A 14,902-nucleotide genomic window follows, 5' to 3' on the forward strand; every position below is an offset into this window, starting at 1 on the left:
TAACCTAACCCTGCTTAACCACTTCGTCCCCGGAAGATTTGGCTGTTGAATGACCAAGCCATTTTTTGCGATTTGGCGCTGCGTCGGTTTAACTGACAATTGCGCGGTCGTGCGACGCTGCACCCAAACAAAATCGATGTCCTTTTTTCCCCACAAATAGCTAGGTCATAGAGCTTTCTTATTTTTTGCGTTATAAACAAAAAAGAGCGACAGTTTGGAAAAAAACACAATATTTTGTACTTTTTGCTATAATAAATATAATAAATACCCCCATTTAAAAAAAAAAAAAAAGCTGATATGTATTCTTCTACATATTTTTGTTAATAACAATTGCAATAAGCGTATATTAATTGGTTTGCGCAAAAGTTATCTACAAAATAGGGGATAGATTTATAGCATTTTTATTATTATTTTTTATTACAAGTAATGGCGGCGATCTGCGATTTTATTGGGACGGCGACATTATGGCAGACACATTGGACACTTTTGACACATTTTTGTGACCATTGCCATTTATACAGGGATCAGATCTACAAAAATGCACTGATTACTGTAAAAATGTCACTGGCAGGGAAGGGGTTGACACTAAGAGGCAAACAACAGGTTAATTGTGTTCCCTGTGTGTGTTTCTAACTGTGGGGGGAGGGGACTTTGTGTGTTTACACGATCGCTCGCAGCCAGGCGTCGTGAGCGTCGCCCCCCCCCCCCGATGCCTGCTATCCTGCTTAAAGGGACCGACTTCACTCTTGACACTGACTAGTGTCAAGAGTGAAGAGGAAATATTTATATAAGTGCCCTAGCATAAAGGAAATTAATTTTGGTTACTCTCCATGGCATGTAATGTGGTTTCTTAAAGTGAACTAATTCATATGTAAACACAAAATGAACAGACTGCATGCATATTGATCCTAGAGTAGCCCACCTCTGCAAAAATACCTTCCCTGTGTAAACTTCAGCATTTTCTGAAGCCTCTACTTTCTCCTTGATTTTGTTACAATATAATGTTCCCTGAACCAAGACCAGCCAGATATGAGCCAGTGATGGGTAGATGTGGACAGCTGTGTACACGGTGCTGTGCAGAAACATCTCTAGCTAAGAGTTTTGTTTCTTTTATTTTTACTTCACAATATGCCTGAATTACAAAATAAAATGTGTGGCTATTACATGGCTTTTACATACTTATCTAGTGAAAGTGGAATCTTTCCTTAAGGGGCAAGGGGCCCGTACTAGAGCACGCAGATTCAGAATAATTTAAGAATGAACAGGTCCTTTTACAGAAGCTGTAAAAAAAAGAACAAAAATGGTGGAAAGTCAAAGTGATGAATAAGGAGACATAAAATAGCAACCTACTGATATTTAACCACTTGCTTACTGGGCACTTAAAGTGGTTGTAAACCCTTACAACACACTTTCACCTACAGGTACGCCTAGATTAAGGCTTACCTGTAGGTGCTGTAAATATCTCCTAAACCTACACGGTTTAGGAGATGTTTACAATTCCCCGTACTAGGATTCCTTCTACGCATGCGTGATGTTTTGGGCGCATGCGCACTTTAGAAGGGTCACGGCACGCCGTTTTCATTAAAGGACATGCCGTGACATGTCGTCTGTGCAAATTCTGACACACAAAATTCCTACGTGTGCTCGGAAACAATTTGACACATACTCAGAAGCATTGAACTTCATTTTCTCAGCTCGTCATAGCTGCATCACTGCGTTCTTGACGGTTGAAAGTTCACAAAACTTTCGTGTGACCGTGTGTATGCAAATCAAGCTTGAGCAGAATTCCGTTGGAAAAACCATCCAAGTTTTTTCTGACGGAATTTCTGATCGTGTTTACGGGGCATTAGTCTTTTAAATAAAAAGTCTTCCAAAGAAAATATGACTTTTCTAGATATGAAAAACAGGTAACAGCGGCTGAACTTTCACCACAACACCGACTTCGTCAGCCAAATTGTGGATTACAGCAACAAAGTGCATTGAAATCAATTGCAAAGGTGAAATAAAAGCTGAACTTTGGGCTAAATATTGTCTAAATCCAAGAGACTTGAATTCTCAAAGAGGTTCTTCACTCTGTAAACAAAAATGTAAAAGTCCGCAGCTACAAATACTGTAAAACATACACGTACTTGACATCAGATCCAACGATGTCCTCACCCAATCCGACTCTTTGCCCATCTTCGGGGGCAGACACCGGCATCTTAACTGTGGGCAGCTGACTGTGACTCATTGCAGCTTTACTATGTATGCGCAAGCCAGGCTGTGCCCCATGAATGGTCCCACAGTCTCCTGGGACCTGTGACGTGGACCTAGAGCCTGCAGGGGGCAAGTAGTGGGGGCAAAATTCTGCTCAGAATGGCACAGCGATTGGACCGGAAGTGGGAGCGGGAACTTGCCTATCAAAATAAGGTACCCCCCCCACAAAAAACAAATTCCAAATATTAGCCGGGGGGGCCCCAATTGGAACTTCCCTTTTGGGGAAGTTCCAATGAGATCAACAGGCCCAGCAATGCACAGTATGGGTGGCACGAAAGAATAGCACGGTTTTGAAATTATTTGTCAGTACATAAAGCTGGGAAGTCATACGAGCAACTACATGAGAGCTACTTTATGATTTTGCACACAGGCCCACTGATTTAATAAATTGCTCCTGCTTAGGGCTTTGAGTTTAGGACATTAACATCAGCCCATCAACCCAGTCCTGCCCTCAGGTATGTAGCAGTCTGAGCAGTTCTTAGCCCTTGTAGACACGGTTGGATATTCCGACTGTGTGTGGTCTGCATCGGACAGTTTCCTTCGGAGTATCCGACGGACCAACTTTTCCAACTTGCCGGTAAAATTTTCTGACAAAATGCTCCGATCGGACATACTCCGATCATGTGTAGAGATCCCGATCGGACAAAGTGCCACGCATGCTCAGATCAAATTCCTACACCAAAGCTATTGGCTACTAGCGTGAACGTAGTCCCGTCGTAACGAAATAATGTAATCACGCCGGATTTTCCAACAACTTTGTCCGACCGTGTGTATGCAACAGTTCGGACAAAATCCGTCGGACAAAATCCGATGGACAAAATCCGACGGATTTGGTTGTCAGAATCTCCGACCGTGTGTACAAGGGCTTAAAGTAAACTTCTGCCAGTGTTTTTGGGGCCCTTTAACATTGGTGCGCAAAGTTGTCTCCGAGGGTGAAGTACAACAGAAAAATAAAAGTGTTAGGTTCAGTGTTTGGGTAAGCCCCTTGGTGCAGAATGGCAGGAATAATGCAAGTTCTCAAAATGCCAATGGGTAAGGAAAAGGTAGGTACTAAGATATAATGCAGAGTGTAGGGATGCACAAGAGAAATCAAAGTAAATGTCAGCACTTTGGGGTTCTAACAACTTTGGACCCTGTCGCTGGTATGGATGGCTGCAGCTCTAAGGTAAAAGTGGCAGCAGGTATGAAGAGCCTTTAGTGGAAATGTGTTAATAAGGGCAATGGCTCTCCTTAAAGAGGAACTGCAGTCTGCTCACATAATTTGTAATAAAAACATCTTTGTCATTCTGAAGCTTCCCTCCAACCACTTTGCATATTATTTTTATATACTGTGATTCTATACTTGCCAAATATGCTGTAGAAATCTCCCTCCACTGAGTCTGGCTGCAACCATTTTAACTGTGGGCAGCTGAAGCTGCTGCCTATACACTTCAATGATTTACACAGACCAGCCCTGCAGCTCTCATTGGCCCTCTTATGACTCATCATCCCTCCCATCCTGACAAATTCTCAGAGAGAGCTGTGCATGACACAGAAAGTGGGTTGTATAAGGTATTTACTGGCAGAGATAGTAAAACAATAAGGGCAGAAGATTTAATAGATGGAAAGTTGAAAAAATGACTGAAGGTCCGCTTTAGGGTCTGGGTTAAGGAAAGGTTAGCAATCATCTAGAGTTGTTGCGTGGGTCAGTGACCCTTTCACCAAATTTCCCTGCAGCAGTGTGCAACAGTAAGATGTCTGTGCGGTGGGGGGCCCCCTTAACAGTAATGCAGCAATGGCGCAAGTGCCGAAGGCAAGTAAAACAACAATTCTGGTTGATGGGTGCTCACACCCCTGACCAGATCCTCGGCTCTGCGCTCAACACAGCAGTCTGCCCATTGGCTCTGGCACGGCCAGCTCAACTTGGTTTAGCACAGCACAACTTACGCATTCCTTCCTAATTGGTGCATTCCCTCAACTGCTCGCCTCCTTTCATGAGCGTTTGTTTATATACCATACCGCCCCCTTCCTTGTGCTTGTGGGCCTTGTAGTTGTAGCCTCCTGTTCCACTGTGTGCAGGGTCCTCTTTTGAGACTACATCTCCCAGACTGCTCCAGTTATAGTTAGGCAAACTGGTGGACACTGCCATCTTATGGACAAATAAAGTTCTGCATCTCAGTAACAATGTCCAGAGTTACATTACATAGCATGTTAAAAAGATGGGTTCTATCCACTTTAATGGTCTGCTACAATATTTCCTTATTAACCATCAGAGTGACCTGTAGTTTACCCATTACCCAAACATTTCCCTGTGTGACCTTCAAAGGAAAAAGAGTAACTGTATTGTTTTGCATGTGATAGCAACATACTGATCAATATCAGTGATCACGATATGGTACACATGAACTTCCACTTGTATAAGAACAATGTGTACAACACTGTTTTGGGCAATTTTCCAGCAATTTTTTATGAAGACCAAAAAAGTTTAATTTCATTTTGTTTTTTTATGTGTCCTGTTCCCCAGGAGACAAAGCACAAGTAGTACTTTGTATTATCTTCCTAGGTGCTCGTTAAGGCTAGCTGTGAAATCAGACAGGCCGCCCTCCTCCCTACATGGCTGTCTGACAGCGCAGCTAGCAAGGAGATGGCTACTTTGAGAGGCAACACTTTTCTCTGTCTCCGAGCACTTGTCTGGGACAAGCATCTGATGCAGAATGCAGGGGGAGGGGGACTTGTCAGCTAAAATGTTCTAGGAAGGTGTTTGCAGATGGAGAAGAGTGCAGCCTATGAAGACTGGCATCTCCTCACAAACTGTATTGTCAGATGGCTATGGAGGAAAGAGGGGTGCCCTATATCAGTGGTTGCCAACCTTACAGACCTCCCCCAATCCCAATTTCACAAACTTGAATTTTACATGCCTTATCCACACAATGCTCCGGCTCTCTACCCCCTCCCCTTTGGATCACGCCGTTGCCTTATACACACAATGCCTCGGCTCTCCGCCCCCCCCGCACTCATCACACTGCTACCTTACACAGGCTCATCATTGGACCGCACCTCTGTATCCAGCCATGTGCTCCAGCTCTGTGCTCCCTCCCAAAATCTGTTATTAGTGCTACCATTGGAAGGGCCCTCCTTCTTCACCTCCCACTCTCTGCGCTACTCCCATTGCCTCCCTCTGAGTTCACAGGAGACAACAGAGGAGGCACTGGTTATCAATGCATGTTGACAGTATTGACTGTCAGCACGCATTTAGAACAACACTGGAAGCAACATTGGATGGTATACGTCCGCCACAATGTTGATAAGCGGCAGAACCCCTGAGGACCAACATTTTCCCGTGGATCAACAGTGGTTGGTAACTGCTGCCCTATACAACCTCACAGCTAGTCTTAGACTCAACACAGGAATGTTGAAAAAAGTACTAGATGTACTTTTCCCTCTGGAGAATGGAACAAATTAATAAACTTGAAGTGAGACTTCTTTCTTTTAAAGAACGCTTTAGGCAAAGCTGCATGATTATATGAGCCTAAGAGTGAACAATGTGATTCATATTAACTAGTTACCAACCGCCTGCCGCAGTTGTACTACGGCAAGTTGGCTCCCCTGCGTGAATCACCGTCATTGTATGTTGATTGTGCGGCCGCCTAGGGGGTACGTGCGCACGCCGCAATTGGATTTGTTCCAGAACCAATCAGTCTCCAGGCCCAGGACCTTGTGGTCGGTTCTGGTGAATGAGAGATTGTCCTCTGCCTGTGTAATGTAAACACAGGCAGAGGAAGTGATGTCACCTCCCCTCGTGAAGCCCTTTCTGGTTCCAGAGCAAGAAGAGAGGACATCTACTGTGAATACACTAACACATAGACACTCCTGTCACCCTCTGATCACCCCCTGATCGTCCCCACCGTTAACCCTCCCTGTCACTCCCTGTCACAGTGCCACCAAGTCCAGTTTTCAGATTTTTCACTAATTACTGTGCTGTTGTCACTTGTGACACTAATCAGCATTAGGGCAGTTAGTAGCAGGCCCAGGTAGATTTAGGTTACCCACCATTAACCCCCTAATAAAAGTTTAACCCTCTGATCACCCCCCAGGTAACCCTTTCACCCCCTGTCACCAGTGTCACTAGGATAGTGTATAGATCTCTTTTCTGATCAGTGTATTTAGTGTCACAGCTAGTTACTGTCACTATCAGTTTTTTATAGCATCAGCCCGCCATATATTACCTAATAAAGGTTTAACCCCCTGATCACCCCCCAGTACTGGTTTTAGTATCAGTTAAGGTCAGCGTCAATCCCAGGCAGCGTCAGATTAGTGGCAGTATTGCTAACACCCACGCACACACCATACACCTCCCTTACTAGTATAGTGTTTTAATGGATCAATATCTTTGATCTGATCAGATCTATACTAGCGTACCCAATAGTTTAGTGTTCCCAAAAACGCGTGTTAGCAGGATCAGCCCAGACACCTGCCAACACCTGCGTTTAGCCCCTCCGCCCAGCCCAGCCCACCTAAGTGCAGTATCAATAGATCATTGTCACTTACAAAACACAGCACGCATAACTGCAGCATTAGCAGAGTCACGCCTGATCCTTGTGAATGCTAACAGTTCATTTTTTTGGTAGCGATTGAAGCAGTCTCTGACAACCAGGTGCTCTTTTGCCTGTGAGCCGCACTAGCTGTACATCTACATGTTGCTGAGCATGACAGATGAGAGTGAAGGAGAAGTCTCGCTGTCAGATTCAGGTTCAGTACACAAACTGGTAGACAGCAGTGGAATCCTGAAAAATAGCTCTGATAATGGAGTAGTAGTCCCTGCTAAGGTCAAGCATACCCGACCCTGTTCTTCTGTTGTTGAGGTGCAACAACCGCAGGGCTCTCGTATGGAGCAGAGAGCTGGTACTACTGCCGCTCAACCATCTGATGAACTGTCAAGAACCAGCGGCCTAGTGTATACTGGTCGTAGACAAACCTGTATTGCAGTAACACTTGGTGATGTGGTGAGTCCCATAAGTTCAAGCTGGTGCAGTGGCTAGCACAAGTAGTGCCCCACAGCCATCAAGAGTTCAAACATAGGCCCGTAGAGCCCATAGTATCCTCCCTGCTGCATTTGCCAATCCTGATTGGGAGCCCACCACTTCTGCAGCGCTCGTACTTCCCCCATTCGCTGGATAACACGAATTCAGGTGGAAATTTCAGGTGGCTTTTATTCACTGTTTTTCATGGAGGATCTCTACAGATCTATTGAGCACCAAAGTAATTTATACGCTGGTCAATTTATAGCCGCAAATCCCCATTTGACCGTTGCCAGAGAATTTGCCAGGAAACCTATTAAGGTTTCTGAATTTACACCCTTTCTTGGCCTATCCCTCCTCGGGGTTATAACTAAAAAGAGTGAGTTGCGGTCATATTGGTCCACTGACCTAATTCATCATATGCAGTGTTCTCTGCTTCCATGGCCAGGACTAAATATGAGCAGATCTTGCGGTTCATGCACTTCAACGACAATAAACTCTTTTGTCCTCAGGGGGACCCTGAAAATGATCGGCTCTACAAAATTCAGCCCCTCATAAACCACTTCAACCAACCGTTTGCAGCCTTGTTTATTCCCGATCAAGTTATCTGTGTTGATGAGTCCCAGATTAAATTTTCTGGCGGCCTGTCTTTCAAACAGTATCTCCCTAGCAAGTGTGCCAGATATGGGGTCAAGATGTATAAGCTCTGTGACAGGGCAACAGGCTATACATATAGTTTTATGGTTTACAAGTGAAAAGATAGGAGTGTAGAGCCCCCCAACTGCCAAGACTACATAGCAGCAGTAAGATTGTTTGGGACTTGGTGTCACTCATATTTGGAAAGGGGTAACACTTGTACGAGGACAATTATTACACAAATGTGCCACCTTTTTGATTTTGGAACCATACGATCTAATCGCCGGGGCTTCCCCAACAGCTTGTAGAGTCCCGACTTAGATAGGGGAGAGAGCCTGCTTGAGATGTAATAAACTGCTCACAGTAAAGTGGAGGGACACATAGAATGTTTTCGTTCTGTCCTCGATTCACGCAGATACAACAGTCGAAATTCCAATGATGACTGGTGTTGTGAAACCCCTCTGTGTTTTATTGTGTTTGCTTTGCAGGTATGTTATGTCCTACTGTTATACTGTAATGTTACTTTGTTTTATTAACCATTGTTTGCTTTGCAAGTACACCATTCAGCTGCAGCATGGGTTTATTTATTCTGACAGCAAAAGGTTTTGCTCTTACTATACGAAGCACACAAAGCAATGACTCCAGCAATGTAGGAGGTGATTTCACTACCCCAGTTAAAGAAAGAGCATATATACCGAAGCATGGGGGTAGGGGTGGAGGGGTGATTTGCCCCTAACAGTAGGGGCGGATTGCCGTTATGCTTCGGCATATATTTTTTACTCTTTTTGTGGCACAGATTACAATAAAAAAAATTGTTTTATTGATTTAATGTTTTATTGTTACCTTTGTTTGCTTTTCAGGTACGCCATTCAGCTGCAGCACCGATTTATTTGTTTTAACGGCAACAGGGTTGGCTCTCACTATACATAAATTAGCGACTCCAGCGCTGTAGGGTGTGATTTCACCACCACAGTTAAAAAAAAAATGTTGCATGTATGCCCATCATTAGAAGTGGGTGGATGGTAATGGTGGGCATACCACTGACTGATCAATATGAATGGAGGAATCTGTTAGGTTCTCTTTTTTCATCCACAGGCTGCATGAAAAAAGAACATTACAATATATGCCCAACAAGGACCAGCGACATACTGGTATCTTGCTGGACTTTGAGTGGTTATACCAGAATGATACCTGCAGGTTTAGGTATCATCTTGGTATTGTTCCTTTCAGCCAGTGGTCGGCTTTCATGTAAAAGCAATCCTAGTGGCTAATTACTAGCTAGATTGCTTTTACAAGCAGTGGGAGGGAAGGTTTACCCCCCTGTCTTCCATGGTTTTCTTGGGTTCTCCTGTTCCACTGGGGAACCCGAGAGTGCAGCTGGTGGTTCCGCAAGCTGACCATAGAACTGATCGGAGACCAGAATGTCTCCATTCATCTCTATGGCCTAAGAACCCCTATGAACATTTCATGACTTCGGTTTTGCCGGATATAAACAGCACCATTGGGAAATTGGGAAAGCATCTCATCACACCAATCTTGGATGTGGTCAGATGCTTTGAGGGCAGAGGAGAGATCTAGAGTCTAATAGACCCGTCACTACCTATTGCTATCATAGGTTGCTATTTTGCAACTATTTTGTAGTATTGAGTATTTTGCAGCTCTCATTTGTTTTTGAAAATGAAGAAAGAAAAGGAAAACATTCTTTTTCTTTTTCAATTTTCAAAACTTTGTGACAAAAAGCGTGATCTGCAAAATACTCAACATGCCTCTCAGCAAACAGCTTGGGCTGTCTTCTTTCCGAAATTGAGTCATTTGGGGGGGGGGGGGGGGGGTTGCTATCTTGGCATTTCATTGCCTCCGGAACTGTGATAGGCAGTAAGGAGTGAAATCAAAAATTTTCGCCCTTAGAATGCCTGAAGGCGGTGATTTTGTTTTCAGGATCCTATAAAAAGTCCAACACCTGTGGTATCCCCATTCTCAGAAGAACCAGCAGAATGTATTTTGGGGTGTCATTTCACATGTACACCAGGCGTGTGTGAGCAATATATAATTTAGTAAAAAATGTATTTTCCCAAAAATTGTGGCAAAATATAAAATATTCCATGGCCTCACCATGCCTCTCAGCAAATAGCTTGAGATGTCTACTTTCCAAAATGGGGTCATTTGTGGGGGTTTTGTGCTATCTTGACATTTCAGGGCCTCTGAAACTGTGATAGGTAGTGAGGAGTGAAATCACCATTTTTCGCCTTTAGAATGCCTGAAGGCGGGTTTTTGTTTTCAGGGTCCTGTACGCAGTTAGACTGCCAAAAAGTCCCACACATGTGGTATCCCCGTACTCAGAAGAAGCAGCAAAATGTATTTTGGAGTGTAATTCCACATATGGCCATGGCATGAGTGAGCAATATATAATTTCAGTGACAACTATGTGTAAAAAAAAAATATATATATATTTTTTGTAATTTTTCAATCACTTATGACAAAAAGTTAAATATTCAATGGGCTCAACATGCCTCTCAGCAAATTCCTTGGGGTGTCTACTTTCCAAAATGGGGTTATTTGGGGGGGGGGGGGGGTTGTACTGCCCTGCCATTTTAACACCTCAAAAAATGAGATAGGCAGTCATAAACTAAAAGCTGTGTAAATTTCAGAAAATGTACCCTAGTTTATAGACGCTATCATTTTTGCGCAAACCAATAAATGTACGCTTATTGAATTTTTTTTTTTTTTACCCAAGACATGTGGCTGAATACATTTTGGCCTAAATGTATGACTAAAGTTATGTTTATTTGATTTTTTTTTTACAAAAATATCATTATTTTTTTTGTTTATATCGCAAAAAAAAATAAAAAATCCTAGAGGTGATCAAATAACACCAAAAGAAAGCTCTATTTGTGGGAAAAAAAGGATGCAAATTTTGTTTGGGTACAGTGTTACATGACTGCAAATTGTAAAAAGTGCTCTGGTCTCATGTACACTGCTGGTGGTAAACAGACGTTCAGAGGCAGTTAGATGCTTTTTTCAGCTGCCCCTGAACTCATCCAATGCTATCTTATGTGTACATGTACACAGGTTTGTTTAATGTTGTTTTTAGCCACTTGAGTTTAGAGGCCTTTTTTGAAAAGCAAAAAAATAAGTTGAGACACTCAGTTTAGAGGCATTTCAAGCTTCAAACGCGGCTAAACGCGGTAATTTGCACTTAGCCATGTTTCGTTTACAGGCATTTTTCATTTTTGGCAATTTTTTTTTCCAAATGCTTTTAAAGGCAAATGTGGCTAAACGGGGCATGTAAACGAGGCAAAACAGACATTTTAAATGTGAGTTACTATCTGTCAAGTTAAATTGTTCAGGAGAGGTTGTAAAAACGTCCTGTGTATATTAAGCCTAAGGGGGCAAATTCTTCTGGTTCTTAAGTGGTTAATCTTTTTTCCTGTATGGTTCTCTCTGAGAACAAAAGGTTGCAAAGTACAATATGAAGGTGGGATGTTTATTTAGATCCAGTTATGTAACTCCAGAGCTTGTCTCTGCTCTGAAGCTCTTGCTGCCCTCTTCGGGAACTTAAAATAGGAAGTGATGTTGTCACATACACATGAACGTTAAAGCTGATAGAGGATAATGTTAACTTATGTTTCTCTTATTGCGAGATAAAGCTTGTCAGTTGCGGTATTGGCTCCTCTTGTCTTGAATGTGGACGTGTGGCAAAACATTCCTTCCTGTTTCTGAAAAATGTAGATATTGTTTGCAAAGCATGTTTAGTGAGATAACTGTCTTTTGCTTGATTTTATATATGACCAGCTCCTGGGAAAATGGCCAAATAAAATATGGGAGTATCAGAGTTATGGGGCACACATATGTAAAGAGTGCCCCCTTGTCCTCTGTGATGACCTTAAACTAAATATTTCAACACCAAGTTTACTATATTATTATGTCATGGGAGACTTTATATGTTTCTTAACCAGTTGCCGACCAGGCCATAGCCAAATGACAGCTACAGCACGGTGGAATAACTCTGGGAGGCCATCATATGACGGCCTCCCAGAATCGTGAATGTTCTCCCAGACCCGGCGTGTCATGGATCGGGGTAAAGGGCCAATGAAAGCAGCCCTTTACCACGTGATCACTTGTAAACAAACTGGAGCATGTCCAGTTCGGCTCCTCTCTCTCCTCACTCTGATCGGTACAGTGTGTGAGGAGAGGGGGAGAGCCAGGTGCAGCAGCGCTGTGGGCTGGACCTGAAGTTCCCACAGCACTGATCTGTGCCCATCCCTGGCTCATCTATCTATCCATGGCTCACCCATCCACATCCATGCTCCATCCATGACTCATCCATGCTCCATCCATGGCTCATTCCTGCTCCATCTATGGCTCATCTATGACTCACCCATGCTCATCCATCCATCCATGACTCATCAATGTGCCATCCATGGCTCATCCATGCTCCATCCATGGCTCATCCATTCCCATCCATGGCTCATCCACCCCCATCCATGGCTCATTCATGCTCATCTATGCCACATCAGTGTTCATAAATGCCACATCAGTGCTCATCCGTGCCACATCAGTGCTCATCCGTGCCACATCCATGCCGCATCAGTGCTTATCCGTGCCACATTAGTGATCATCCGTGCCACATCCATGCCACATCTGTGCTCATCTGTACCAAATCCATGCCACTACAGTGCCCATCAGTGCCTCTCACAAAAGTGTAATAGGTAGTCAAATTAGATTTGAAATGTATGTCCTTAGAACACCTGACCATGCTCCCTCCATGTTGGGTTTCTGCATATGGCCAGACTTTGTAAAATGCTCACACATGTGGAATCGCTATACTCAGGATGAGTAGCAGAATGTATTTTGGGGTGTACTGTTTGTTATGTACATGCTATGTGTTGGAAATATCTTATAAATGGACAACTTTGTGTAAAAAATAATGTGTTTTCCTTTTCATTCCACATTTTCCAAAAACTTGTGGAAAAAAATTACATGTTCAAAAGACTCATTATGCCTCATAGATTATACATGTATGTTAGAGCATAATGTTAACTTGTGTTTCTCTTATTGTGAGATAAAGCTTGTCAGTTGTGGTATTGGCTCCTCTTGTCTTGAATGTGGATGTGTGGCAAAGCATTCCTTCCTGTTTCAATGGATTGACCTTTAAAAGTGTATTACTACGTTTTATATAAAAGGTGAAGGAGCTACATCCCATTCAAGGTTTGCAGTTGTTTGTGTCCCCGCCGGGGAGATTCCCCTAGGGCCAGATTAAGAACATCATGGGCCTGGTGCTGAGGATTTTGATGGGGCTTTTTATAAAAAACAAAATAAATAGATAAAAATGAAAACAATTTTTCTGTTATAACAAATTAAATTAAATAGAGAGAGAGAGAGAGCAAAGGGATGAGAGAGGGGTTAGGGGTAAGGGAGGGAGGATGAGAGAGAAAGGGGAGATGAGAGAGAGGGGATGCACATGAGCATGCTTGGGAGTGACATCAACTCAACCCGGCCAAGGCAAGTGACCAAAGGAACAGAACCCTGAAGGAAGACCGGGTGAAGATGGAAGTGCCCGGGACCCGCCAGATTGATCACAGCACAGCGCTGGATGGCTCACTCTGACGGGTAAGTGTACCCTAATGTGCTAATATGCTGTGCATACTTGTACATTATGGCATAACCTACCTCAGGGCCTCTAAAAACTAGTAATGTTAGCGAAGTTTACTACTGCTTTAATATCACAGGATCCCAGGAGCCTCTCTTGGGGCCCCCTACTGACTCGGTGGGCCTTGGGCAATGCCCAAGTGCATAGTTGCCAACATTTCAATAATATTTTCAGGGAACCAGTGTTATATTTAGAGCAGCTGACATCCCCTATGTTCCTCTATACTTCACAATAGTAATCACAAAATTAAATGAGTACTAATAATGGGCAGAACAAATATGAGGATTGAGAAGATTTTCATTTAGTTAAACTAACAAAAGTGTGTCCATTCTAGAGCTGGTAACATTGAGGAGATTCAATATCATTTTAAAGAAATATTTTTTGTGGGTAAGAGGCATAGGGGAGGAGTATGGATGGTATAAAAGTGGGAAGTATGTGCAGGTGAGGAAGAGGAATGTGGAGGGTATGGCAGTGGGTACTATGTACAGGAGATGAGTGTGCAGGGTATGGCAGTGGGCAGTATGCACAGTAGAAGAGTGCAGAGGGTTGATAGTGGGCACTATGTACAAGAGAGGAGTGTGGAGGGTATGCCAGTTGGCAGTATCTACAGTAGAGGAGTATGGAGGATATGACAGTGGGTACTATGTACAGGTGAGGAGGATGAAAGGTTTATGGACTGCGAACTGGCCCTACATGGATTGAAATTAAGCCAGTTAAGCAGAGACCAGCCATAGTCAATCTATGTATGGGCTAGCTGTTTGTACACAAGTCAGTCTGTTAATCAACTTGAGTACAACCATCCTGTCAGGTTTTTACCAAAACAATCAGTGCTGCCAGCTTTAATTAACAACACTGATCATTGTATTCTGTGGGTAGGGAAGACTCCCCACTGGCAGAACACAATAACACTGCAGGAGTGATTCACCCATCCACAGGTCACCTGGTGAGATGGTGTATGGGGAAAGGCTTGGGAGAGAGGTCTGTCAGCAGGAGGGTGTGAGGTGGTCATGGAGCGATATCAATCAGTGGGTGGGGGGAGTAACTGGGAGTGATATCTTTTGGAGTAGGGTCTGTAATCTGCAGGTTGGGAGATGATCACCTGTGATATAAGTTGAAGGGAGGTGGCTAACATGGGAAGTGGCTGGGAAGTGACCTGGTGGATGGTGAGTGTGCAATGGATGATGTGTTTCAAGTTTCTTTCACATTTGCGGTAATGCTTACTGCCCACTGAAAAGTGATCTGTGGTGGATTGCTTTTCAATGAGTGGTATAGCAGCAGCTAACATTCATGAGGTGCTACTGCCGCCTCCTTTTTTTTTGTTTTGTTTTTTGCTGAATGGTATTTTGAAATTTTAGGACTACGT

At 43.5% G+C, this 14,902-nt stretch overlaps 1 protein-coding gene and 1 long non-coding RNA gene across 4 annotated transcripts in view; one reads left to right on the top strand and one right to left on the bottom strand.

The window, feature by feature from the left end:
• Window positions 1-14,902, bottom strand: part of LOC143974590 (uncharacterized) — a 112,784-nt gene that overhangs the window by 80,233 nt on the left and 17,649 nt on the right. The gene's annotated exons all lie outside the window — the stretch shown is intronic.
• Window positions 1-14,902, top strand: part of TOR4A (torsin family 4 member A) — an 87,934-nt gene that overhangs the window by 69,599 nt on the left and 3,433 nt on the right. The gene's annotated exons all lie outside the window — the stretch shown is intronic.

This window comes from Lithobates pipiens, unplaced genomic scaffold (assembly GCF_037356315.1).
Source record: "Lithobates pipiens isolate NorthernLeopardFrog02 unplaced genomic scaffold, aLitPip1_a1.2 Scaffold_1, whole genome shotgun sequence".
NCBI classification, from domain to species: domain Eukaryota; kingdom Metazoa; phylum Chordata; class Amphibia; order Anura; family Ranidae; genus Lithobates; species Lithobates pipiens.